Source organism: Carettochelys insculpta, chromosome 5 (genome assembly GCF_033958435.1).
Source record: "Carettochelys insculpta isolate YL-2023 chromosome 5, ASM3395843v1, whole genome shotgun sequence".
In the NCBI taxonomy this organism is placed as follows: Eukaryota; Metazoa; Chordata; order Testudines; family Carettochelyidae; genus Carettochelys; species Carettochelys insculpta.
The window spans coordinates 73,533,930-73,561,796 of NC_134141.1; the positions used below are offsets into that span (position 1 = coordinate 73,533,930).

The 27,867-nt window shown below is 48.1% G+C and overlaps 1 protein-coding gene across 5 annotated transcripts in view; it reads left to right on the plus strand.

The window, feature by feature from the left end:
• Nucleotides 1-27,867, plus strand: part of KIAA0825 (KIAA0825 ortholog) — a 393,823-nt gene that overhangs the window by 85,752 nt on the left and 280,204 nt on the right. The gene's annotated exons all lie outside the window — the stretch shown is intronic.

The window sequence follows — 27,867 nt, forward strand, 5'->3', positions numbered from 1 at the left end:
GCTGTTTTGTAGAACCTGTAGTATTCATCTTCCGTGCCCCACATCTCCAGATTAGGAACACGGGGAGGGAAGTTTGGTATTCCTTCACTGATCTTATTGTGATTGCTATTGTAGCTCTTCGAAAGAATACGACCTGTTGTCCTCAGGCTGGTGTGTTATCACATATTGCTGTATTCTCTCTTATGAGCTCTGAAACTTTCTTCCTTTTTGCTACTCAGATACAAGAAAAGTTAGAAAATAAAACTGATTCATTTTAATTTTATAACAATGCAAGATTTTACAAACCATGAACATCACTTCACTGAAAAATGAGGGACAGCTTAAAAGTAAATCCGAGAAACCTACTCGACAAAGCTGATGCGATAATTGGAAGGCTACATACTGTGGATCTAGAAGAAGTGCTCTTAAAACAAGCGTAAAATACATTTGAAAGGGAAAGGCCCACACACTTCATCCTCATCCCTCATTTCCACACAATACCATATGTGATTGCTGTAAAGAGAGAACCTCTGTCGCACCTGCGAAGAGGAGTGTGGAAAGCTCCACTGTCTCCTCTCCAGTAGAGAGTACTCTTGAAAATTCATTCATCCTCATGTCTCCTGCCTCACATGTAGCAAAGAAGAGGGAACAGGTGTTGACTCATTTTGCGTTGTCTTCCATTTAAATTCTTAGACACTTTATTTCGTTACCTACTTAATATACTAGGCAGAACATAAACACACCCCTGACCAGTGCCCCATCTTCTCTTCTTAATACCAGGCAGAACAAATAGAACACCAATTAGCAGGTGTAAGTTGTTAATTCAGATCTAATAAACTATTATGGCTCATGTCTCTGCCTTTCAGGACAGTAAGAGCTAAACTTAACGGCTACATCTACACTAGAACACTACATCAAGTAGGCTATTTTGAAATAACAACATTGAAATAGGCTACTTCGACGTGTATCATCCATATATCCTCTGGGGCTGGTGCCATTGATGTTCAGCGTTGAAGTACTGATGGGGAATGTCGAAAGGAGCTACTCTGGAAGGAAAAGTAGAGCATCCACACACACAAATGCCCCCCTTCGAAATAAGGGGCCAGGAAGGCCTGTGGAGGAAAGCTGGACTAGCCCTTCCAGGGCAACAGCAAGCCGCTCCTTTAAAGAGCCCCCCTCCCAGACACACCAGACACACCCGGCCTGCACAGCACGAGATCTGCAGAGTGCTAGCCACACTCTCGCAGACCAAGGCACAGCAGGCATGGATCCTCAACAGCAGTAGCACTGGAAGCCTTCCAGGCTGTCACCCAGGGAGCAAGCACTGTGCTAGGTGCTGCACGAGAGGCTGGCCAGCAGCTCCTGGCAGGGGAGCCCTCCCCGGGGGCAGATGGGGACACCCCTGCCCACTGCGCTCCCCTGTTCCTCCCCCACAGGGAGCTCTGCCATCTCTGGAGCTACCCCACCATCTCAGAGTGGTGGGAGCAGCTGGTCATGGGGGAGTGGGATGACACCATGTAGCTGTGGAACTTCCTCGTGCACCGGCAGACCTTCCTGGAGCTCTGCCAGTGGCTCACCCCCACTCTGAGGCACCAGGACACCTGGATGTGGCATGCCCTCCTTGTGGAGAAGAGGGTTGCAATAGCTGGCTGGAAGCTGGCCATTCCAGACAGCTACCACTCCATGGGACACCAGTTTGGAGTGGGAAAGGCCACAGTCGGGGCCATTGTCATGAAGGTAACGAGGCCTGGGCACACACCCACTGGGGGGGGGGATGGAAGGCTGGGGAGGGGGGCCTAGGTGTGGGGCTGTGGAGGGAGGGGTTGTGTTGGGGCCTGGGGAGGGAGGGGAATCCTGGGGGGGAGGGGCCTGGGGCACCCTGCACACCCTCATGGACGTTCATGTCCCGTTCCCACAGGTGGTCCATGTGCTCAATGCCTTGCTGCTCCAGAGGGTCGTCCGAGTCAGAGACCTGGACGCGGCCATCACTGGATTTATGCCATGGGGTTCCCGAACTGCTTCAGGGCCCTAGACGAGACGCACATCCCCATCCGCACCCTGGACCACAGTGGGGGAAGATACATAAACCAGAGGGGCTACAACTCCGTGGTCCTACAGGCCATGGTGGAAAGCTGGGGCTGCTTCCAGGATGTGTACGTGGGCTGGCCCGGCTGTACATACGTTGCCCACGCCTTCCGGAACTCAGGTCTGTGTCGCTGGCTGGAGGCGGGACCTACATTCCCCAGAAGGAGAGCTCTCTGGGGGACACCACCATGCTCCTCTGTCTCATGGCGGATGTGCCCTTACCCCGTCCAGCCCTGGCTTATGCGCCCGTACGCAGCCACCTCACTGCCAGCCAGGAGCAGTTCAGTGATCGCCTGAACCACTCCCGCCAGGTGGTGGAGAGGACCTTTGGCCATCTGAAGGGCCAGTGGCAGTGCCTCCTCGCTCACCTGGATGTCGGCCTCCAGAACATCCCCCAGGTTGTGGAGCATTGTCGAGAGCAAGGGGGAGGCCTTCGTCCAGGGGTGGGCAGTCGACACTGGTATAGGCTTCCCCCAGCCGGCCGCCGCACCCAGTTGCCAGGCCCACCACAAGGGGGTATGGGTCTGTGAGGTCCTGTGGGCCCATTTTCATCAGGGGGGACCCCTGAGCACCTCCCCGGCAGGCCTCCTGCACAACGCCACCACCACCCACACACTATCCCCCAAACAAGTACACATCTCAGGTTCTTTGAAAAATAAAACTGTGGATTACTGAATACTGATAAAACTGTTTAGTGGTATGTGCACAACAAAAACTGGAACCAATACACAAATGGGGGGACAACTATATACAAATAGGGGGCCAGCAGATGGCTCAGCTGTTGGCCCATCAATCTAGGGTGGGGGTAGAGGGGCGTGACCCTGGTGGGTTTGGGTCGCGAGCCGCCCCCCCCTCCCCGTCCACTGTCTCCGGTGCAGCAGGCTGGGAGCTGGAAGGACCAGCGGGTACGGCTGGGATGCCTCCACTGGCCAGTCTTCAGCCCCAGTGGGCTGCAGTCTTGGGGGGCTGGCAGATGGGGCGGCAGGTGGGGTGGGGGGGGCAGCGGGTGGAGCAGCAGGGAGGGTGGGGGTGGTAGCGGGGGGCAAGAGAAGAGCCACAGCCTCCTGGAACGACCCAGCTATGTCCTGGAAGACCCCCATGAACTCCTGACGCACTACCCAGCGCCAGGTGGACTCTTCGCTGTCGAACCGCAGCCTCTCCTTAGCCACTTCCGCTTGCTGCCAGAGAGCTGCCTTGAGCTGGGGGTCCACGGAGGCCGTCCCCTGGGTCTGGTGGTGGCACGCCCATCCCGGCCTTGGCAGTGTCCCCAAGCGATGGCAGGGTCCAATGGGGGTGTGTGGGGGCCCCCCATCATGTCTGGTGCCCCTGCCTTGTGGCCCGGGGGTGTGTGCCCTATGGGATATGTACCTGACGATCCACTGCCGCGGTTAGGGGAAACCCGGTGGGCAGATGCCTGGCTGGTGCTCTGGGAGGGGAGGTCTATGAGGAGACCCCTCTCCTTGCTGCCGGACCCCTCCTCCGCCATCCCGAGGGCTGGCTCCTCAGGTGGGCCCTGGGATGCAGGGCTGGCCTCTGGGCCGGACTTGAGCTCTGAGGCCTGCTGGGACTCCTTGGCTGCAGAGTCTAGTGGGGCCGGGGTGGAGGAGGTGTCCCAGGGGCTCATGATGGCCCTGAGCTTCCTGTAATAGGGGAAAGTGGTGGGGGCGGCTCCAAACCGGCTGGCCGAGTCCTGGGCCCAGGCATAACCCTGCGACAACTCCTTGACCTTGCTCCAGACATGATTGGGAGTGCACACAGGGTGACTCTGGGTGGCCAGGCCCTCGGCAAGTTGGGCAAACACTTCCACTTTCTGCCGCTTGCTCCTCATCGCATGGAGCACCTCCTCCTAACCCCAGATCCCCAGCAGGTCTCGGAGCTTGGCCTCAGACCAGGAGGGGCCCTGCCACTTTTTGGCCCCCTGTTTGGCTGCCGGGGGGGCCCTGGGTGCCCTCGGGGGGGAGCCCTGGTGGTGCTCACAGGGTTGGCTGGATGCCATGGGTGCAGGTTGGGTGATTCGGGGCCTCTGGAAAGCATGCAGGGCTAGCACGTGCATGTGCTGCTGCCTGCACACTCTCGGCTTCCTTCCACAGGAAATCCGGGTGCGTGGTGCTTTAAGGGCTGCTGTGTGCGGTGATCATAGGGCCCCACAGGGGCTGGGCAGCACATCTCAACCTCTCAGATAATTGCCACCGTGGAGGACCCTGCTATTTCGAAGTAGTGGAATGCGGATCATCTACACACACCCTACTTCGATGTTGAACATCGATGTAGGGCTCTATTCCCATCTTCGGATAGGAATAGCAATTTTGACGTCTCGCTGCCTAACATTGATTTCTACATCGAAGTAGTGCACGGCACGTGTAGATGCGATGCGCACTAATTCGATGTTGTGCCCGCTACTTCGATGCAGCCGGTTAGTGTAGACACGGCTAGTAAGTAATAAAGTAAATGTAAAAATTCTGATATTGGTTTTTAAATATTTGGGAGGTGCTTAAATATTATTGTGATGATGGCAATAGATATATACTTAGATAGAGAATAGGATTTCTGTGCTTTGCTTTGTACTCCTTTAAATCTTCCCTCCCTTAGTTATCATATGTTATTTTAGAATTGATAAATACATTTCTAAATTTCATCTGTGGTGCAATAGGATTTCTAATTTCATACATTTTCTTGTTTCTAATCAGAGAGATCTCAGTTGGCCTGGAATGTTCTTCAAGAAATTTCCACCCTGACATGCAAAAGAAATAAGAGGATTAAGACTGACATTCATAATTTGAGAGATGTTACAGGAAATCCATATTAGATAGTAGTCTTGAAGTGGAGATGACTTACGTTGACTATTAAAAGGAGAATTCATAGGGATCTTTATTTTTCCTTTACAGTTTTTCTGGCCTAGACATATCTGCTTTAGTTTCCTCTACATCAGTAACTTTTTAAAATTCCGACATTAGTATTTACATTCAGTAAGATGAGTTTCTACACCGTATTCAGTATAAATTATTCAGAGAGAGGGTATTTTGTAAATGTAATGTCCCCCACCTATGTCACAAATGCTGTCATTTTGGTTTCAATATGCCACTTTCTCTTTTCCTACTATAATGTTGTATATTTAATTGATTTATTATATATGAAAGTATAGTTTCTACAGATGCTTTATATATACACACACACACACACACACACACACACAGAGAGAGAAATAACTGTACTTTATATACATTAACTTAAGTTTATTATTTTGATGATGAACTTGTTATTTTTCTTACTTTGGACTACACTTTAATCACTTTAATCACGTTTGCTTTAACCTAATACTGGAATTGAAAGGCCACTGAATTTCACAATTGTAAAACATCCTTAGGCAACTACAACAGTTACATAGATGGAACAATAATAATACAAACATGATGACAGGTTTTTTAAGTCTTGTTTAATGGAGTGCCATGATAGACAAATCCCATTCTCAGCATGCCTACAAGCAAGTATTTTGTGGACCTCCAGTGGTACCTGGGACCACACTATGAAAACTGCTGTGATAAACAATACTCACTTACGAAACTGAATCCTAGTACTTCTGTTTGTATTTAAGGTTAGAAAGGTGGTTTCTTTCTAAGCCATTATTTTTAGGTGCTTATAACAACCCAAATTATATATATTTTATACTGAAATTCCTTATATTTATTTTAAGCCAAATTATATTTATTTCAGAAGCTCAGTAAAGTTTGTTAGCCATTTTTGTCTTATGAGAGTTTAAGGTAAAATGTTTTTCATATGTTGAGTCATGAGATTTTTATTGTATGTATTCTTGCTTTTTTTTAAGATTTTTATTTTTCAGTTAGTTAACTGAAAAATGTCTTCACTCTGAAACTTGGCACACAGGAATGAAAAATACATTTGTGGCAACGCTTTCATTACATATTTCAGACATCACAAGAATTCCATTCTTTTGGTGTTTACACAAAACACTTGCCTTTCGACTTTTGATGATTTTTATGTATAGCTATTGTAGAACCTAATTTGTACAATGAAGTTATATAGCTTACTCTTTTCTACATAGGCTGTACATGGTCAGCATTGTCACTATAACCTATTTGTTAAAAATTATATCTAAATATGTTTGCTTCCTAAGAAATGCAAACTTCAGATGTATGTGATTATAGGAAGTTGAACCATTTTCACTGAACATTTTGAGAACTGCCAAATTAAAATTTGGGCTTTGTGACAGTCAAGAAGGAAGTAGAGTTCAAATAATCAAAGTTGGTGGTTTCAAAAAGAAAAGGAATTACATCTTTGATGTTTTATGCTTCACTTATCTATTTCTTTTTGGAAATTGTGGAAGTCACTGCACTTTAATAGCTCATTTGAAAATGACCTATAAAGAGGAAAAATTACTTGGTTTTTATTTATTTATTTTCCGGGAGGGGTCTGGATTTATTGTATTGTATTTTACTTTATTTTGGTGCTTTATTGTAACAGAACAAGACCTGAAATGTTTGGTTGTTTTTTGTTTTAAAACATGGAAATAGCCCTGCAAAACACATGTGGTTCTTGGGTTTTTAACATTAGAATTTTTTGCCTACCTTTTTGTTTTGATGGAAATTGGTGAACTATGGGTTGAACCTTTCTAGTCTGGCACACTCTGATCTGGCAACATCTTTGGTCTGGAATGATTTTATTTAGCCTTGTGTCCACTTATCATGGTTGTGGTCAATTTTCCTGCTGTCCTATAAAATTTGGCTTTAATGGGCTGCATCTACACTACAAAATTACTACAAAGTTAACTTTGAAGTAAGGGGCTACTTCAAAGTAGCCTACACAGCATCTCAACACACTTTTCCTTACTTCGAAGTTAACTTTGAAGCAAGGGAATGGAGTAGTGGCTTACTTGAAGTTTAACTTCGAAGTTAAGTGTGTGTAGATGCTCTGCACTCCTTACTTCAAAGTAAGGAGTCTGCCAAGGAGGAGGAGTCCTCCCCAGAGGACGGAGACAGTGTGGCCAGACTAGGCAGGGCTCTGTGGTCCCTGCCAAATGCCTTAAAGGAAGCAGCTCCTTGGCAACCTCAGGCAGGAAGCTGAGAGTGTGCCACAAGCCGAGGCAGCATGAGCTCTCCCTCAGACTGCCCCTGTGCAAAGCACCATCCAGCCTCTGCACCCCATGGCCACCATGGCAGTACGCCATGACCCCCCCTACCCCCACCGTTCGGTCTGAGGGTGCATACGACCCGGGCAAGAGTCATGCCAGGAGGTGTGGGGGGCGGGTAGGAGGAGGTCCTTTGGCAAACTGGCGCCCGCCAGTGCAACGCTAAGACCTTTGACCAGCTGGCCAGCGGCCTCACTGTCCGAGGCCACCCTGACTGCACCGGCAGCAGTGTCAGGATAAAGGTGAAGGAGCTGGTGTACTGCAAAGCTCATGATGCTGCAAGCCGGCCAGGGGCACAGCCCGTGCACTCCCCCCACTATAGAGAGCTGCACAGGATCCTGGGGCTGAGAGAGGTGGCCACCAAGGAGCATCTTGTCGACACTGGTGGTCCCCGCCCCCCCCCCGTGAACAGCGGTGAGGAGGCAGGCTCCTCTGGCACCATCAGTCCCCCGTGTGAGGACTGGCTCGCCAAGCATGAGGGTGATGACAAGGGCTCCAGCAATGGGACCCTTGACATCGCCCTCCCGTCCAGGGCAACCAGCCAGGCATTGTCAAGCTGAGCCTTGCCCGAGCCCCAGGTATGTATAGGATGAGCAGGTCATCACAAAGGCCAGGGACAGCCCCCCCCCAGCCCCCCACGGAATAGTCGCACAGCTCACATGCCTGGGGACAGGAGGGGGAATACGGGCTGACCCTTGCCGAGCAGGAACATCTTGGGCATCTGGGATCCCATGGGGCTCACAGGCCATGGGGCTGCAGGGGAGTGGGGCAGGAGACAAAGGAGCGGAGGCCCCAGCGACCCCCTGGGTTTGGGAGCCAACACTCACAGGTTGTCCACCTGTCCCCTCCTGTCTCCACAGGTCTCTCACCTCTCAGCCACCACAGTACATCAGAGTGGGCCAAAGACACAGGGGGATGGGAGGCCACCCTATTGCCCCAGCCTACATCCCCCCATGGCCACCGCCAGGCCTTCTGGAGACGATGCTGGAGGGATGAGGAGGTGGTCACCGATTGGGCGGTTGTGTGGGAAATGACTGGGGTGCTCTGGGACTGGCTGGTGATGGAGCGGGGGGGTGGGGGTTAGGCTGGCTGGCAGCATGGACACCATGGGGCCAGGCCTTGGCTGCTCGCCTCGCCCAGCCTCCTCTCCCTTCACCAGTCTGGCCCACAGCCGCCCCACCCTCAGACATCTCTCCCACAGCTGCCCACCACATGGCGGACCTGGCGGCACCAGCTGAGCACCTTTAGCTGGCTCAGTGGCTGCTGGCTGAGGCGGGCACACCTGGCCCAGCCCCAGTGGCCTCCCCTGCACACCCTGCAGAGCCAGAGCCAGAGCCTGTGGCACCCCCGCCCTAGCCCTGCCTCCCTTTGGTCCCGGCCCCATTGCAGCCCTGCAGGGAGCCCCGGACCTAGGATGGTAGGGGCGGCTGTGGCCAACGTGGCTCCTGGCCCCCCATGCCTCTGGGCGACTGACCCTACTCCCATCCCAGCCCCACCCAATTTGGTCCTCCCATCCCAGCACCCCTCCCAGTTCAATCCTCCCATCCTAGGTCCCCGCATTTGGACCTCTGCCTCCCCGCTGCTGACTGTTCCCCCTGTGCACACCAAATAGGTTACCACGTTCCATTGTTTTTTGTGAAATACTATATTCCCCACAGTAAAGTTTGTTGTTCCCACCCTAACCCCCTCTCCCTGGTGCTTGGTGGGAGAGTGGTGCGGGGGGGCAGTGGGGTTGTGGTGTGGAGTGTGGCTGGGGGGGTCAGTGCAGGCCCTGCATCAAGGCCTGGCACTGCCTCCCAGACCCTGACCCCATCCCTCTGTGCCTCATGGCACAGGGCAGCAGGCAGCTGCTCATAGCTGGCCCCTGGGTCCGTGGCCCAGCCCTGGGTAAAGGGCTTCTGGCAGCCCTCCACAAGATTGTGGAGGGCACAGCAGGCAGCGATCACTGAGGGGATGTTCAGGAGATTGACATCCAGCCTTGTGAGGCGGCTGTGAAATGCCCCCTTCAGCCTCCTGAACACCTGCTCTACTGTGCCCTTGGCATGGTTGTGGCGACTGTGAAAGGTGTCCTGGGCTGGTGTGGTGCATCCAGTATAGGGCCTCATGAGCCACAGGTGCCGCAGGTACATAGCATAGGCCACGATGCAGGGGGGCATCATGGTGTCCCTGAGTGGGAGTTCCTGTATGGGGACATACATGTCCTCCTGCATCTGGTGTCCCAGCCACGAATTCCAGAACATGTGGTCATCATGGGCCCACCCCAGCCGCCCCCCGCCCCCCCCCCCCGCCCATGCACACAGAGGAAACGTTCCCTCGCATCCACCAGCGCCTGGAGTACCACTGAGTGATACCCCTTCCTGTTAATGTAGGCACCCCCGCTGTGGTTCGGAGTCCAGATTGCCACATGCATCCCATCCAGGGCTCCAAAACAATTGGGGAAGCCCAGGTCCGCGAACCCAGCAAGGGCAGTGTCTAGGTCCCCCAGGGTCATCATGCATCACAGGAGCCATGCTGTTGATGGCTTGGACGACCTGTGGGGGAGGAGGAGGAGGAGACATCCATGAATGCCTGACTAGTGCGATGGCCACCCTCTTCTGCACCAGGAGCACTGGCTGCATTCAGGTGTCCCAGTGCTGGAGGACTGGAGCAAGCCAGTGGCAGAGGTCCTCGAATATCTGGCAGGTCATGCGGAAGTTCCTCAGCCACTGCTCATCTTCCCAGTCCTCCAGCACCAGCCGGTCCCACGGTTTGGTGCTGGTGGCATAGGCCCACTGGTGCCAGCTCAGAAGGAGGGGAACGGGGGAGGGGCAGCAGGGCCATGGCCAGGGCCAGGAGGCTGGGTCCCATGCAGGTGAACTGGCTGTGCTGCTGGCATAGCAGGGCAGCCAGCAGGCTGACCAGGGTGGAGAGGGTATTGGCTTCTGGGAAGGTGTGAGCTGGCATGATCTCTGGCTGTTATCTCCTTCACGTGCTCTGCTGCCATTCACAGCCTGGCAGCCCTCAGCACATGCAGGGTGTGGGTGTTGGAGGGGGCCCTTTAAGGGGTCGGCTGACTGTGAGCCTGGAAGGGCTTGTTGGCCATGTGACCCCTATGCCTGCATTGTTTCCTGGTCCCTTACTTTGAAGTAGGGACTACTTGTGTGTGGATGCTTAAGTTTGAAGTAGGGGAAAGCCTACTTCGAAGTAAGGGAGGGTGCGTTTTGTGTGCAGACTCTCTACTTTGAAGTTATTTTGTAGTGTAGATGCAGCCATGTTCTGTGTTCCCTGACTGAATAACCCTTATCTGCTCCGGACCTCTCCTTGACTGAGGCTCCCTCTTTAAATCCTCCCCTGGACCACCCTCCCTCCCCCTACCAACTCATGCATCTGATGAAGCAGGTCTTTGCCCATGAAAGCTTATGCTCCAAAATATCTGTTAATCTATAAATTGCCACAGGACTTCTTGTATGTTCTGTGTTGTTATTTAGCTCTAATTTTCTCTCAAATGTCTTCTCAAAGCCCAGTAAGCAGTGGAATTGTTGGTGATGCTGCTAGACAATATTGACCTTCCAAGGTTTGGTAAATTCTCTGGTTTGGCACTGGCCTGGTCTCAAGGGTGGTGAGCCTGAGAGGTTCAATCTGTGGTAGTTTAGTGACAGTACCTAGATGAGCTGTGGGACTGTGAGGGGAACGAAGGGCTGGTCCAGGAGTGAGATTGACCCTACCACAAAGGAAGGAAATTTTTTTTCAGCTGCTTCTCAGGAATTTCAGATACGTGGAGTTCCAATAATGTGCATGCCCTGAGATTATATTTTCATTCCAATGCATGCTGGAATATCTCTTCAGAACAAAAAAAAAAAAAATGGAGGGTGCAGCTGTGCCTATGACCTTAATAATAAAGTATTTTTAGAGGTTGACAACTTCATTTGCTAAAATGACATTTAATGTTATGTGTTTAATTATCCAGATTTACATAGAAATACACGCACACAATTGCTACATTAAAGAAATGCTAAGGTTGCAAAATCAAGTGTTTAGAAGTTAGGAGATGAAAGAGTTAAAGTTGTCCATGAAATGTTAATTTGGTTCCCCTTCCTCCCCCACCCCCCCACTTTGTGTGTTCTAGAGAGATAACAGCACTGATGGTGTCAGTGGGAAGTGGGAGAGGGGAGTGACATTGGAGATCTGAATATAGGGAATGAGTAGGATGGACCTGAAAAACAGTGTGAGATGGGTCAGAAGAGCCTTTCTAGCAAGGGAGATTGGAGAAGAGGGCAGGTTCTGAAAAGAGAGTACAGAGCTGAAAAAGGATGGGTGAGTACTGGAGGATTCTAAAGCAGAAGGGAAAAAATATGAAAAACTCTATTATATACCAATCACTGACTGTCAGGCTCTCACTGACCCTCAGAATCAGGTTCTTATTGCATCATCACATTTCACTATGGCTGTATCTACATTACTGCTGAGGGAGGTTCTCTAGCAGTACGGCAAATTTGACAGCAATGCTATGCCTTCCTCGTGTGGCAAGAAGACACAACAAAGCAACACTTACCACCTTTTAGGTCCCAGGTCCCACCTTAGCGGACTTATGATGGGGTGCACACTCGGTTGACCCAGACCCCACCGAACCCCCCTTGGGCAGGCAGGAGCTACGAGGAGCAACGAGACAGACAACCGGATTTTTTCCAAACACTTACAATAAATTTATTAATTCTTAAGGAGGGAATGCAATATTATTGCACGTTCTTATTTTAGCAACAGTACACACTTACTTGAGTTAAAAACAAGGTGTTCATGTTAACACTAAAGTGACGTGGTTTTGAATAAATTAGGTGTAGAGGTAGGTTGTTGTTGAGGTAGGTTTGAAGGAAGTTGTATAGAGATAAGTTGTACAGAGGTAGGTTGTTGTATAGAGGTAAGTTTGAAGGAAAGTAATAAATATAATAAATATATAAATATTAATAACTATATAAATATATATGTGTCTTTTCTAAAATAAAGGAGTGGGAGGGTGCTACTCCTCTTACCCCTACCAGGATTCGGTCGCTACTCCGATCCAAATATTAATTATGGCCAATGGAGGATTTCCCTCTCCATTGAGCCAGAGAAGAAAATAGGAAATAAGAGAGGCCACGCCTTCACCTTAGTGTGTATTTTCGTAATAAGTTGCTAGCAAGTGACTACCAATTCCTCCGTAAGTGAATATTATTAACTAACAACTAATATCTAGAATTAATGTACTAAAATAATTTAATAAATTTATCTTATTTACTACTAACAATTCTAATAATTTAACTAATTAAATAACATTAAAAAACCCTGTCTATAAATGTCTATACATACCAATTAATTATAATAATAATAACAGTTCTAGATTGAACAGGCTTGTTAAGTGTCCTTTTTTAAATTAGAGGCCAGCTAGAGGCCAGCAAGGCCTAGCCATGGGGTCGGGCCCCCGGGTACTGCCCCTACCCTGCCAGGCAGGGACACAGCAAGGGAATCAACCTTGCTCCCCCACTGGGGGTCCCGTTGCCACTGACTGGAGTGGGGATGTGGTGTCTGTGGCTCCATGCAAAGCGCAGGCCTGTCAGTGAGGATACTTCTCTCAATCCGTGTGTCACGTCCAGCAAATAAGTCAGGTCCGGTATGCAGGTCAAGCCTGGTGAGTGTGATGGCGGGCCCTGGGTTTCACTGAGCCAGCCGCACAGTACCTGCACAAGTGCAGGCCAGTTCGACAGATGGTAGCTTCCCCACAGGGACACCACTTGCTGCTGATGCCGCTGTTGCTGCTTGCCACAGCAGCATGGGTGATGGGCAATCTTGTGCTTCCAGGCGAGTGGTGTGCAATCTTGCGCCTCGGGTAGGTGGCAGTGTTCAGCTCTGGCAGTGCTCAGCTCTTCTCTTTTCGCCTTTTCAGGTTAGCCTAGGGACTGGCAGACATTCCATGGAACCACACCTTCCTGTCAAGGGCCACAGAATGGGCTGCGAGCCATGCTTTTATAGAACGTTCTCATGAATATGTATGAGAGTATTAGCATGCAGGCAAAGTCTTCAAACAGGTCCTCACTTTGGTGGAAGGTTCTGGAAGTTCTCCAGACCCACCCAATCAGAGCACTGCATGCAAATCTAGGGTACCCATGATTCATGAATATGGATGATCTGATAGAACCTTTTCAAGTTGCCAGGGGAGCTAACGGTCAAAAAGTAACCGTTGGAGTGCTGCTAACTGGCAGGCTATGACAATTTGAAGCTTCATGTGTCTGAGGGGATTTTTCCTCACAGAGCCCTTTCCCGCCAAAAGCATGCTGTCCCTCACTCAGGGGGGCGATTATGTCCACAGTGATGTTTAAACACGACAATTACCACCTTCCTTTGAAGGAAGGTGGTAATGTAGACACAGCCTATAGGAAGTCCCAAGATCAGGGTGCATATGCAAAGCTTGCCATGCTGCAGACTTTTAGAAAAACCGACAACTTCATTCATGAGCATTGTCAAACAAGCCATTATCTTTACCATTACCAAATCTGTACCACAAAATTAATCTTTATAAAATGATAAGCCAGTGATTTCCAAACACACAAATGCCACATGGGTTTATTTTCATAAACTCTGATGCCTGGAACTACATAGCTCTAAGCAAAAGGATCAAAAAAGCTGGGCATTTAAGATTTGTTTCTTGGCCTGCTTTGAGATGATAATTTCAAACTGCTACAGCTCTTGATTAACCATGTCTTCTTGAATTGCAGCTAAGTATTACTGAGAGACTCCCACAGGAACACAGCAAAGAGATGACCCAGTCCTTGAGGGTCATCTGGTCACACAGACTAATTCAAAGTGCCTTTGTTGCCTTGGATACATTGGCCTTTCCCTTTGAGGGCTGTGATCTCTTCAACAGAAACACTGACAAGGCTGTTGATGTATTAAAGGCCTCGAAAACACTCTTATTCCCTGTGTGTGTGCACTGTACCTTCCAAGAGGAGGCTGTATAAACCCCAGAACTAGCTGAGGCAATTCTCTTCATTCTACTGTGGGCAATGTGTCAGAGCTTCCAAGAAATTAGCGGAGGTGACACAGGAGGAAACACTGCCACTTCTTCTTCTACCATAGACACTGGACATACTAGCTTCTTCATTTGAAAAGGCTAACTTGCAACAGGATATGTTCCTCATCATTGCATACCTCATTGATCAGTTTCATACTGAAGTGCCCAAAAACCTTAGTCAGGAGATGTCTCGGAATTATGGAGCAGAAAAATCTCCTGCACCTTTGACCTACGCTGACCTTTTGCCAGCTGGTTTGGTTATGCAATTGATTGTGGGGTGGGCTATCTGAGTCTTATGTTTCCCCTTTTTAGAATCACTCTCTTCTTTTTGACAGGCATGGAACTAAATAATCTCAGACCAGCTAGTCCTGGAAGCAGAAGACTGTCCATTTCCAGTCCTTTCCTAGTCACTGATTCTTTCTTCCTCTTTTCTGTCCCACTTCAGGGACATTTTTCATCAGATTTTACTCAGAAAGCAGATGTGATCTCTTCTGCAACTCAGAGGTTTGGAATTCCAGGGCAGTAGGTTTTATCATCATTCATTTCTAAACCCAAATGCAAAAGGAGGTTGCCACCCTAATCTGGAGCTCTGACAACTCAACTTTATCCATCACTTCAAAGTCAGGATGGTGACTTTAACATGTGCCTGAGACCTTCTAGACTAATTCATGGCTCTTGACTTGAAAGATACCATTTTCTGTGATGCCCATTTCCATGTTGCAATTTCACCAGGCACAAAAAAATGTTTCAGATTTCTTAAGGGGAAATCTTCATTATCAATGTAGTCTGGTTTCCTTTGGCTGTTCCATGGCTTTGAGAGTTTTCACCGAATACCTAACAGTCAGGGAACTAAGTTTGTAAAGTGAGGTGGTTCAAGTCTACCTTGATGACTCACTGATTTTGTGGTCTGTCACATCAACAACTCAGTGCAAATAACCTTGAACTGGCTAATGTAGGATTTAGCATCAACAAAAGGAAGTCCATTTTCGTCCCTACTCAGATTGTAGATTTAAGAGGGGCCATACTAGTTTCCACAATTGAAAAGGCTCGCTTGTCACAGGGTATGCTGCTCATCATTCCATAGTTTCAGACCCATCTACCCAAAGACCTCAGTCAGGACTTGTCTTAAGATTATGTAGTACAAGATCCCCTGAACCTGTGTGGAGCAATTTGCCAGGCTTGAGTTGTGCTCCATATAAAGGTGACTGAGATCAGAGTATCTACACGAGCAGCCACATTGGTCATGGTTCCTCAAGAAGTCTTCTCCTGTTAGTTTGGCAGAAAAACTACGTAGACTTGTGTAGTGAAGTACCATGGTCTCTCCCTAGCAAGATGCATCCAGTAGGATGAGGTGTTTACCTAGGCCACATTAGGACTCAGAGCCCCAGGGTTCTTCAGAAAAGCATGTCTTCACATAAACACCCTGGAGCTGAGAGCTGCTAAGCCAGCAGTCACAGCTTTCCTTCCAGTACTTCTGACAAACATCAGAGCAGCGTATAATATCAAAAATGACCACGAGTCTGTTCTGCTAGGAAGCAATCTGCTTTTGTGATTGGTGCATCAATCGCCACATTGCACATGCAGCACCACAGCACTCCAGCAAACTGTCTCAGTAAATGATACTTCAAAAGTCATGACAGGTTACTCAAGGACTCCACCCTACAAAGCATCTTCCACGAGGGAATACTCAAACATAAACCTCTTTGCATCAGCTCAGAACAATAAGTATTCTAAATTCTACCCCAGAGCAGGAGCCAGCCCCTGGTCTGTGCGGGATACCTCTTGATTCCATAGTCACCAGGACTCATACGCATACCCTCCGATCAGTTTGATACTGAAGGTTCTGCAAAAGATCAGATAGAATACAGTCCTAATGATGATAACTTAGACAGACAGTTACAATGTTTGGAATTGATGAGCCTATCAGCAGAAATTCAAGTGCACTCAGAAGTGGTTATGAAAACAGAGGGCTGAGTCCCTCACCCACACCAAACATTGCTTCATTTCGTGGCCTGGATGCTAGTTAGGTCAGCCAATTTTAGCCTTTCACAACATTTTATCTTGCAGTATAAAGGACGCCATCAAAATGATTTATACAGCTAAATGGAAGAGGCTTTCTGTTTGGCTGAATAAAAGAAATTGTCTATTTCCTTTGGAGTTGTGATAGCAGCTGTCTTGGATTATCTGCTACAGCTAAAGCATTCAGCTCTTTCCAGGAGATGCATAGACATACATCTGGCACCTAACCCTGCTCATCACCTCTAGGTGAAGGCAATGCTGTCTTCCCTGACCAACTGGTGGATAAATGTCTCAAAGCATTCTTTCTTGTCTTCCCACCTGTGAGAGCCACTCCACCTTCTTGGGACCTCAGTTTTTGAAAGGTTTATTGGGACTTCCCTTTGAACCTTTGGTGATATGCTCTTTATACCGTATGTCCAGTAAAACTGTCTTATTTGCTGCCAGATTGAACGGCATAGCCCAAGCCCTTATGACTAGACCCCTGCCAATCCACTGATACCAGCTTTATAGCTGTGTCTATCCTCGTCCATCAGTGTGGATGAGGATACCTATGGCTTATTTTTGTGCATTTGGGTACAGAGGTGGATACAGATTTTTCATCCATGCTGGGGCCTACTTATGGCGGGATAGACCAAAACAGTATCCCAAAAAGTGACTCTAAGGCTACATTTACTGTTCAGTTATACATACTAATGCTAGCTCTCACTGAGATATCAAGCTAACAGCAGGTGCATAGCTGTGATAGAATGAGCAGTAATGAGCAGAGGTACAGGCTAGTCACTCTGAAAACAAACCTGCCTGGATCCTGTGGATATTTATTTGGAGGTTCAATATCTTATACTGCTGTTCACAACTGCCTGTTACCACAGCTACACTCTTATTTTTAGGCACTGTCTCAATGAGAGTTGGCATAAATATGTCTGTCTGAGATGGGATTCAATGCCTACCCCCAGCTCCTAATGTAGATGTAACATTAATCCTCACCCTAAGTTCTTACCTGAAGTAGTCTCTGGCATGATCCATCTACCAGTTCCTTTCCTCCGTTCTGTTGTTGACAGAATTTTCCCATTTTCTGGACAGACAAAGCCATTCAGGACTTCTAGATTGTAGCTGCATTTTTATGATGGGATGAAAGGTCAACAAATATTCAACCCAAAGATGCTGAAATAGGTCTTGGACTCTGTCAACACATTATGTTGTAAACCTTTTGAATTCACTTGGGCAGGTGAGGAGGACCCATTCCACCAAGGATCAAGTGGTATTTGCAGGTTCTTTCAGAGGTATCCAAACTCAGAGACTGAGTGCATGACTACATGAGAGAGTTTACAGCAGTGGAGCTGCATCACTCTAAGCTAACAGGAGAAAGTTCTACTGTTGACTTAACTACTCCAGCTGACATAGCTCTGGCCACATGGCGGATTCTCATATGGCCCTTTTTCGTCTATAGAGGCGGTGGTTAGTGGCGGTGAGGATCTATGGGAGTGTTTGTCTGCAGCTTCTATCATGGCTTATCCATCCAATAATCGATTTGCATGGTCGGTTGCAAAAACCGCATGTGTTTTCTATTTCCGAATTCTTGAGTCTGAGAATTTTTTCTTCTAAGACCAAGTTCTTTTGTGTCACTTGCACGTATACGATCAAGGGATGATGTGCCCTGTCATTAGCAATCCTTTCTAGGTATTTCAATCTGATTGATGTAGATTCCCATGACTTTAGATCAATGTTGAATTTTTTCATGGTATTTTTTTTCATATATCCTTGAATCTTAGCTTTGGTCTTCCTCTTGTTCTCAACCTACGTGACAGTTCACTGAAGAGGATTTCTTTGGGAAGACATTCATCACCCACTCTTCTAACATGACCAAGCCAACATAGTCTTCTGCTGTTGAGGATCACTATAGGCTGGGTATGCCAGATCTTGACAGGACATCTGCATTTGAAACTTTATCTTGCCAGTTGATATTCATAATTCTGCACATGCAATGAAGATGGAAGATGTTCAAATTTTTCTTCTGGATTGAGTAGGTGGTCCATGTCTCAGATCCATATAGCAGGAAGCTGGTTACATGCTTGCTTGATAAGTATCTTTATTTTCACTGTCAGCTTAGGATTGTTCCATGCTTGTTTTGTAAGTCTGCCAAAAATAATAGCTGCCTTCCTGATTCTGATGTTCAGTTCTTCATCCATGAATAGGTTTGTGGTAACAGTAGATCCAAGGTAACAGAATTATTGACCCACCTCTAATGGACTGTTATCCAGAATGACATTGTGTTGCTGAGGTATACCTTGCGTGAATACAAGTTTTCTTCATGCTTATGTCAAAGGAAAACAACTTGCAGGCGCTAGACGGAGAATCCATCAGTGACTGTAGTTTGTCTTCATTTTGAGCAACGAGAGCTGCATTATTTGTGAAGAGGAGTTCCCTACTGAGGACTTTCTTGACCTTAGTTTTGGCCTGGAGTCTTGCCAGGTTGTAGAGTGAGCCATCTAGTGTGTGGAGAAACACATCACTGCATGAGTTTTGAAATGCGCAATTTAGTAGAACTGTGAAGAATATGCAGAAGATGGTAGGGGCAAGAACACACCCTTGTTTGACTCCACTGTTGCTCGCAAACAGTTCCGATGTACATCCATCATATTGCACTGTTGCTTTCATGTTTTTGTGAAGGGATGGTATGAGCTTGAGTAAGGTCGGTGGGCAGCCAGTCTTGGTTAATACTTTGTATAGTCCTGATCTACTAACTGTCAAATGCTTTTGTTAAGTACACAAATGCTATGACTAACAACTTTCCTTGTTCTCTGCATTATTCTGTAGTTGTCAAAGAGAGAAAATCATGTCCATTGTTGACCTGCCAGCCCTGAAGCCACATTGTGTTTGTGAATAGATTCGATCTGTGAGTTTTTGCAGGCATTCGAGTATAACATGGGAAAATGCTTTTCCTGTGATGCTCAGTAAAGAGATACTTCTGTAGTTGTTGCAGTCACCCTTATTGCCTTTGTTTTTATAGAGAGTGATGATGTTTGCATCTTTCATGTGGGGCATCGCCTGCTCTCCAACATTTTATGAGTAAGTCATAGAGGAAGGGGATGAACACAATCTTGTTTACTTTCAGGACCTCAGCTGGTATTCTGTTGTTTCCTGGAGCTTTTCCATTGGAGAGAACATCAAGAGCTTGAGAAAGTTCCTCCTCCAGAGGCTCTGCATCTAGCTCTGACATTTCTGGAAGAGTTGGGATTAAACTGTGAAGTTCAGGTTGTATTGTATGCTCATGGGAATAAAGAATTGAGTAGTGTTCCACCCATCTGGACATCTGCAGCTTTTTGTGTGTGATCACCTGTCCATTTAAATGTTTCAGTGGGATTACTTTGTTAATGTTTGGTCTGCGTGCTTTCTTCAATCCATCATAGATAGTTTTCAGGCTGCCCAAATCAGATGCCTTTTGAATATTAGAACATAGATTGGCCCAATACTTGTTCTTGCACCACCTGGATTCTCTTTGAAGAACAGATCTTGCATGTCAAAGTTGATCTCTTGTGCTTTGTGATGGGTTCTTTCAGTTATTCAGATGTGCCTTGTGTTTTTCTTCAAGAAGAAGCCTAAGAAGGTCAGCATTTTCATCGATCCAGTCTATGTTAGAGAATTTACTTATTCCAAAGGCAGATTTGGCACATTCATATATTGCATCTCTCAGCATGGACCATGTTTCATCAACAGTTTGTTGATCAGGTTTGTGTTCCATTTTGTGATTGAAATCATCTGCGAAGACAGAGCATTTCAGTGCATCTCTGGTATTGAGGGTATTGTCCTTTGGCTTTCTCCATTCCTTTGCCATATAGAGTTTCTTTGGGGTGATTTTCACTCTGCTGATGATCAAGGAGTGATCAGTGTCACAGTCTGCAGTGTGGTACGTGCATGTAAACTGGATGATGTTGAGATGTTTCGTGCATACCAGTACAAGGTCAAGTTGATGCCAGTGACTGGATCTGGGGTGGCGGCATGAAACCTTGTCACACTTTTTCAAGTTAAAGAAAGTATTAGTGATGCAGTGTTAACTTTGAGAGCTGAATTCGAGAAGCCTTTGACCATTTTCATTCATTTTCGCAATACCGTGATCACTGAGGCAGACAGGACAGGACTGATGATCATGTCCAACTCTTTCATTGAAGTTGCTAAGCATGTACAGTTGTTTGCTAGTCGGAAAGGAGTCAATAACTTTGTGAAGATTATAATAAAAGTGGTCCTTGTCTTCAGTGCACAACACTAACGTGGGTGCATAAGCACTCATGATGTTGACATATCCTTGGCTTCAAGGGTATAATGCATACTGATTCAGCTGAGGACATATTGATAGATTGTTCCAAACAGCAAATCCAACTCCATAGAGGTGGCTGTTCCTCTGAACTCAAGCCCTTCCAGAAGAAAGTGTAGTTGGTTTCTTTCACTGAACCAGCATCTGCCAGCCTGGTTTCCTGGAGAGCAGCGATACTGATGTTCAGTTTGTGTAGTAGTTGGTCTATGACTGCTGTTTTATGTATTGAGTCTGTGTTCATAAGGTCATAAGCAGATTCAAGTCCTGGGCACAAGGTCCACACATTCCAGCTACCCAGCTGGAGGCAAGTTGATTTTTTAATTAATTTTATGGCAGGTGCATAGTTTACATCTACTTTTTGATTTTTGGTTTATCCTCATGCACCAAATGAGAGAGGCAGATGTGGCGGGTCATCACCTTATTGACTGGGGCTGCCTGGCTTGAGGCGGGCGGTAGCTGACTAGTGGAGCGCAATGACTCCCACCGACAAAAGTGACGTGTGTCGGCGTCCTCTTCACCAACTGAGGAGGCCCTATAACTGCCACTTCCTGTGTTTGTTTCCATGCTATCAGCAAGGACGGAGTGTGCTCTTCATTTGGATCCCTCTTACATACTGCGTTGCCTGGGCTAGTTTTTGTAGCAAGTACGTTGCCCAAGCAGCACTATCCCACTCTTGGTGTCCCCAGTTGAATCCAAGGGAAAGACAGAAGTTAGTATGTTTGGAACTGAGGTGACTGCAAGGAGATGCTAGAAAGCAGGGAGGATGAATCCTACCTACTAACTGTCTTAAGGTCTCCATTCCATATCTTCGGTCTGGGTTTACTCCCATTGCCTTTGGATCTCCCACACCTACCCACAAGGCAGTGGGGAATTTTCTGACAGGGTTGTCCTCACTGGTGTAACATAAAGAGTCATGTTCCCTTGAATGCTACTGACCAAATCATGGTTCATACACCATTTGGATGATCCAAAGTAATCCAGAGACCCAAGTATCCCAGACCCTCATCTCATGCAGAATGAAGGGGCAGTAGCCTTATTTGATGGCAGGCTACATTCACCATGAGACAATACTGTCATTGGGCACTTTTGATCTTTAGTTGGGGCATCGGATGCCAACCAGTGCCCCATCACACACTGATAATGTTGCTGATGCTGGTCCACAGATGCATATTTCCACGCAAAGCGCACTTTGCAACAAACCTCTCAGGAAGGGCCATGGGGTATTATTAGGCCAATATAAACTACAGTTTAGACATAGCCTTATAGAACAGTCATCTGGTGTTGTGTTCACACCTTCACTAAGCAATGCTCCAGACCTGATACCTGCTATGGGAAAGCTGTTCTTCAATCACTGTTTCAGTAGATTCCAAATACACTACTCCCGGTGTTGAGTTACTGCTTGTGAATCACCAGAGGCAGAATACATTTCGGCAATAACTTATCTCTACGTCTACAGTCCCCGCCAATACAAATTCTGTTTTGGTAGGGAAATTGGAGATATCGTCAGATGCTAGGGTATCAATGTGGACTTAAAAGGGTGCTGTTCAAAAAGATTCTGGTCCCACATATGTAATATACATATGCACAATGGCTGTGTCTACACTTTAGAGAAAACTTCAAAATAGCCATGCTAATGGCCATTTCAAAGAATACTAATGAGGTGCTGAAATGCATAGGAATAAGGGGATTTTGAAGTGGGCGGGGTCCTTTTGAAAAGGACCCCCATCTGGAGAAGCTGCGTGGGAGCGAAAAGTGGCAATTTTGAAGTGTCGCAGCCAGTGGCATGCTAACGAGGTGCTGAATATGAAGTTCAGTGCCTCATTTGTATTCTTCAAAATGGCCATTAGCATGGCTATTTTGAAGTTATCTCCAAGTGTAGATGTAGCCAATAAGTTGAATACGTATGGGCAATGCATCCTGAAAAAAACAGTTACTATAGGATAAATAACCATTTTTCTACATTCTTAATACACAGCATTCTTCCCCATTCATAAATTATAAAGCCAGAGGGAACCACAGTAATTATTAGACTGACTGCGTGTATGGCAGAGGTCTTAGGAAGTCCTTGAACTAATTCCTCCTTAGCTGCATCTACACGTGCTGGCTACTTCGAAGTAGCCGCGCCAACTTTGAAATAGCGCCTGCCACGTCTACACGTGGCGAGCGCTATTTCGAAGTTGACATCAACGTAAGGCGGCGAGACGTCGAAGTCGCGATCCCCATCAGGAGATGGGAATAGCACCGTACTTCAACATTGAACATCGAAGTAGGGCACGTGTAGCCGATCCGCGTCCCACAACATCGAAATAGTGGGGTCCGCCATGGCGGCCATCAGCTGAGGGGTGGAGAGACGCTATCTCCAGCCCCTGAGATCTATGGTCGCTGCGTGCAGCGGCCCCTTAAAGCTCCCCGCCTCTGCCTTCCTGTGCAGGAAGCTGAGAGCGCGTGCAGGTGGCAGCAGTAACACGCGGCCAGCCTGCACACCTCCCTGCAGCCCAAAGACACACCCCCCCGCTGCGATGGCCACCCGCCAGCCCCCCCAAGCGCCCCCAGGGTACCCCCCCAGGGGAGCCAGGATTCCCAGCCTGGCAGCCAGCCCTGGAAGTGAGGAGGAGGTGCTCCAGGTAATGGGGAGCAAGAGGCGGAACGCGGATGCGTTCGCTCGGCTGGCCGAGAGCCTGGCCACCCGGGGTCACCCTGCCCGCACTCCTGACCATGTCAGGAGTACAGTCAAGGAGCTGCGGCAGGGTTATGCCCGGGCCTGGGATGCGGCCAGCCGATCTGGTGCCGCCCCCGCCACTTGCCCCTTTTACAGGGAGCTCAGGGAAATCCTGGGCCCCCGACACACCACCTCCCTGCCGGCCACTCTTGACACCTCAGCCGATGAGCCCCAGCAGGCCCCGGAGGCAGAGTCCACCCCCGAGGCAAGCCCCGCACCCCAGGGGCCGCCCCCGGAGCCCACCCCTGGTTTGCCGGAGGAGGAGGAGGGGGAATCCTCCTCCAGTGACGGGGAGCTCCACATCGCGCTGCCGTCCCAGAGCTCCAGCAGGGCATCTGCCCAGAGGGTGCCCCCCGACCGTGGGAGTGGACCGTGAGGTATGTACCCCCCCTGCTGCACACCCCCGGGGTTGAGGGGCAGGGCCAAGAGACATGACCAGGGCCCTCCACATGCCCAGATGACCATGGCCCCAAGGACAGCAGTGGCATGTCCCTCAGAAGAGTGCATCAGCCCCTGCCCCCTCAGCAGGACAGTGCCATGCCCCATCCCTGGGGATGGGGGGAGTGGAACCTATGGTCCCCCGGGGGGAGGGGGTGGGACACCCATCAGCAGCAGCAGCATCTTCTGGGGACGGGGATGGGGAATCAGCAGCAGAGGGGTGGGGGGACAAGGGCCACAGCTCGGGGGCCACACTAACGGCTGTCTCCACTCTTCTTCCCCCCCTGTGTTCCACAGCTGCACCATCGGAGGGCCCGGAGAGCGTCGGTGAGGTATCAGTGGTCCTAGAGAGCCCACCGGGGCCATCGCTGCAGGCCAGCCCCTTGGCGGAGCACCGACCCAGCTCCAGGGCGGGGCCGACGCTGGACCCAGCACCACCACCAGACGGCGATGGACCCCCAGCTGCTGGCAACCCTCCGGCGACAGCTGGAGGTATCGGAGCAGTGCCTGCGGGTGGACGAGCGGCACCTGCAACTGCAGGAGCGGGTGCTGGCCTGGCGCCAGGAGGCATGGGGGGCCTTTATGCGCACTTTTGAGCACATAGCAGACTACCTGGCCCCCCCATGCCGCGCTGCCAGCCACTCTGCCCACTCTGCCCGCTCCACCTGCCGCTCCACCCGCCATCCCACCACCGTCCGCCACCGAGGGGCCTTCCGCCGAGGGGGACCTGGGGCCTGCTGACACCCGCCGGCTGTATCTGCCGGTTCGCCCAGCCCCCAGCCAGCCTTGGCCAGGGCTGAGGCCGAGGTGAGGGTCGTGCCCGCCAACCCCAAGCGCTGGACAGTAGGGGGTGCGGGGCCCAGGACGTGCCCCCCCTTTGTACATATCCTCATTATTTTGTATATAGTTTGTATTAGACCCCTGTTATTTTATGATACCTGCCCCCCCATATAAATAGCTCTCCTCTTCCTTGTGTTCCACTATTTATCATATAACATATATATATATATGTAGTAATAATAAGAGAATTCACCATTTTGTGGTTTCAAGAACAATAGGTCTATTTTTATTTGCAAGAAAAGTGTGGGGGGGTGCTCTGTGGTGTGGGCCTAGGGGCAGGGAGTGTTGTGGAGGATGGAGGGGGTGCAGTGGAGGGCCTGCCAGTGTTCGCCCCGTGGCCTGGTCAAAATGGGCCCTCAGGGCCTCCCGGACCCGGGTCCCCTCGGGGTCCACCTGGTGACTGGGGGCCGCGGGTGGCTGCACATCAGCCCTGCCAGCCTCCACAGCCCAGCCCTGAAAGAATGCCTCCCCCTTGCTCTCCACCAGGTTGTGTGCGGCGGGAGGGGGGGTGGGGGACAGAGGACAGCAAGGTCTGGGGTTGCTTCCTCCTCCCCTGGGGGCAGCTCCTCTTCCGCGAATAAAAGGTGATCCGCTGCCTCCTGCATGGCATTGAGGAGGGTGAGCACTGCTCTGCAGGGGCAGCTGGGTGGACCTCTGGCTGCTGCTGCTGGGGTCCATAACTGCTTCGCCGAGGTGTGCGTGCCTATGGCTCTGCAGACCGCGTGCTGTGCAGGCTGTGTGTGTCTGGGAGGGGCCCTTTAAGGGAGCGGCTAGCTGTTGCCCCGGAAGTGCTAGTCTGCCCTGTGACCCTGTCTGCAGCTGTTCCTGGCACCCTTATTTCGATGTGTGCTGCTTTGGCATGTAGACGCTCCCCTGCAGCGCCTATTTCGATGTGGTGCTGCCCAACGTCGATGTTGAACGTCGACGGCACCAGCCCTGGAGGATGTGTAGATGCTATTCATCGAAATAGCTTATTTCAATGTTGCTACGTTGAAATAAGCTATTTCGATGTAGCATTCACATGTAGACGTAGCTCTTGAGTTAGAGCACAACCTTAAAATATCTGCGGCAAGTTTCTCTAATGATTAGTTACTCTCAGTGTTAAAATCTTGCATTTAGTTTCCAGTGTGAATTTGCCTACTTTAAACTACCAGACATTAGATCTTATTATGCCTTTGTCTGTTTGCTGTATAATATTCTTAGACTCTGATTCCATGTCTGTATCGTGATGTCTGCTTCTGAAACAGAGCAGCAAGGAACTATATTCTTAGCTTGTTTGAAATAACAGATTCCTTATGGTACAAGAAATATTATCTTTTCCTCTTTATTTCCTGAATATATTTCCTGTCCCAATTAATGTAAATCCCTGTTGCCACCTGAAATAAGGCTATATTGGTTAGGAAATTTACAAGTGTGTTTCTATAGTTACTATTTTGTTAAGTACTGCAATAGAACCAGAATGCCGGTAGCACATATTTTACCTCTAAACTCCAAGAAAAAACACTGGCTTTACAGTACAATATACTGTGATCAGAAAAATGCATAATATTGCTTCACCTTTATAGTGCAGCTTAACTAACTTTTTAGCATGCTCTTCTGCCTTTTTAATGGTTTGTAAGAAGGGAAAAATCTGAACTCTTATCTTTTTAAGGTCCTGTTAAAATGTATTTAAAATGCTAATAGAAACTGAAAAATGTTTGAGAGTTTGGGAATGTATTTTGTAGTAGCAAAATTATGTGGAATGTTTGTGCTATATTTAATGTTTTGTATTAGCTTTTAAGAATTTGTTAGTTTCTTCTCATTGAAGAGTTAAGGGTGGTGTGAGATACTGGCCATTCCAGATTAAGGTAATCCAGGGCCGTAAGGACATTGTGATATGGGTCCTTTAGAGCCCTGCCTTTCCCTAGAGTGTCAATGGTAAGTCAACTCTACTTTTCTTAGCAGACAGGGACAACAGAATGAGTCAAGCATGGTAGAGTTCTCACTTCTGAGAGCTATTGTTTCTGGCTGTTTGCAGACTCACACAGACATCATCACATTAATTAAACTCTACTTTGTTTAATTATACATTTTCAAGCAAGGATGAAAAAAATTAGGGTTTCGGCATGTGTTCTCCTGGAACCACAAGACCCAAGAGTAGCAACTCAGTGTTGCAAATATTATTTCCTGTTATTTTTTGGGGTGAGTGAAAGGGCGGCAATAGCAGTGGTAATAGAAATACGTTATTTCCTTTTAGCTAACTCTTGAAAGCATAGAGGAGCTAATGTCAAAGCACTTGTTCGGAATGTAGGGAAAGTTCAGATCTGAATATAAAATTCATATCTCAGCCCTATTTCTGTATAAGGGCCCAAATAGGAACACCCCATCCAAACATTCCCAAACTTTGTGACATTTGGAGTCTCAGCTGAACTCAACAGCTACAAACCATGTGTACTTCAAAGGGTTTTGCTGTTCCTTTTAGCTGAGCAGTCTGTGATTTGATTGTCTGCTTCCCTGAAACCTCTTACTATCTAGGCTTTGAAGATTCACGTTCATGGCTTCCTTCCTGGGTGTGTTCAGACTGTGGGTCCTGTAGCAGAGGCCTCAAAGGACCTGATACATCCCATCATGCACAGTTTTATTGTTACTTAAAATGTTACATTCCAAATGTTTTAAAATGAATATATTAAATAATATTTTTAAAAGTATGATTGAGTAAAAGAAAATGAAAACTATTACACAGCCTTCTGCAGTCTGGCTCCATGCTCAAGCAGTATTGCCTGGTTGATTTGACATGATTATATGTTTCAGGCTCTAACCATTGAAAATAAAATGATCAATTTCTGGGGAAAAAAAAAACCTGTTGTATGAGTGTAATGCTTGATGATGTTTGTTCTCTGACAGTCTCTCTTTTTTTAGCCCTGCATATTTAGGGTGGTGGAGAGTTAGATTGATGTCTCTTTTCACTCAAATTTCATATTCATTAACTGCATTGTGCAAGCAGAGTGTTAAACTGACAAGGTGACTTGCCAAGTGACAGTGTATTGATGTGGTGCCCCAAACCATTAATGTATGGTAAAGGGATATTTCCTGGCTGAGCAAATCACTTTGTTGCAATGCAATGTTTTTGTCTTCAAAATAAAGTTTAGAATGTTTTTTGAATTAAAACTTATAGCTAGAATATTCCCTACCTGCAGTAGATAATGGATAATAAAATTTAGAGTTCAGTTGTTTCTTTGCAATATGAGATGCAAATAGTATATATCAAAGGGCTATGAGGAAAGAACTCTATTAACAAAAGGTGGATTTTTTTGTTTGGTTTTGTAATATGGGGA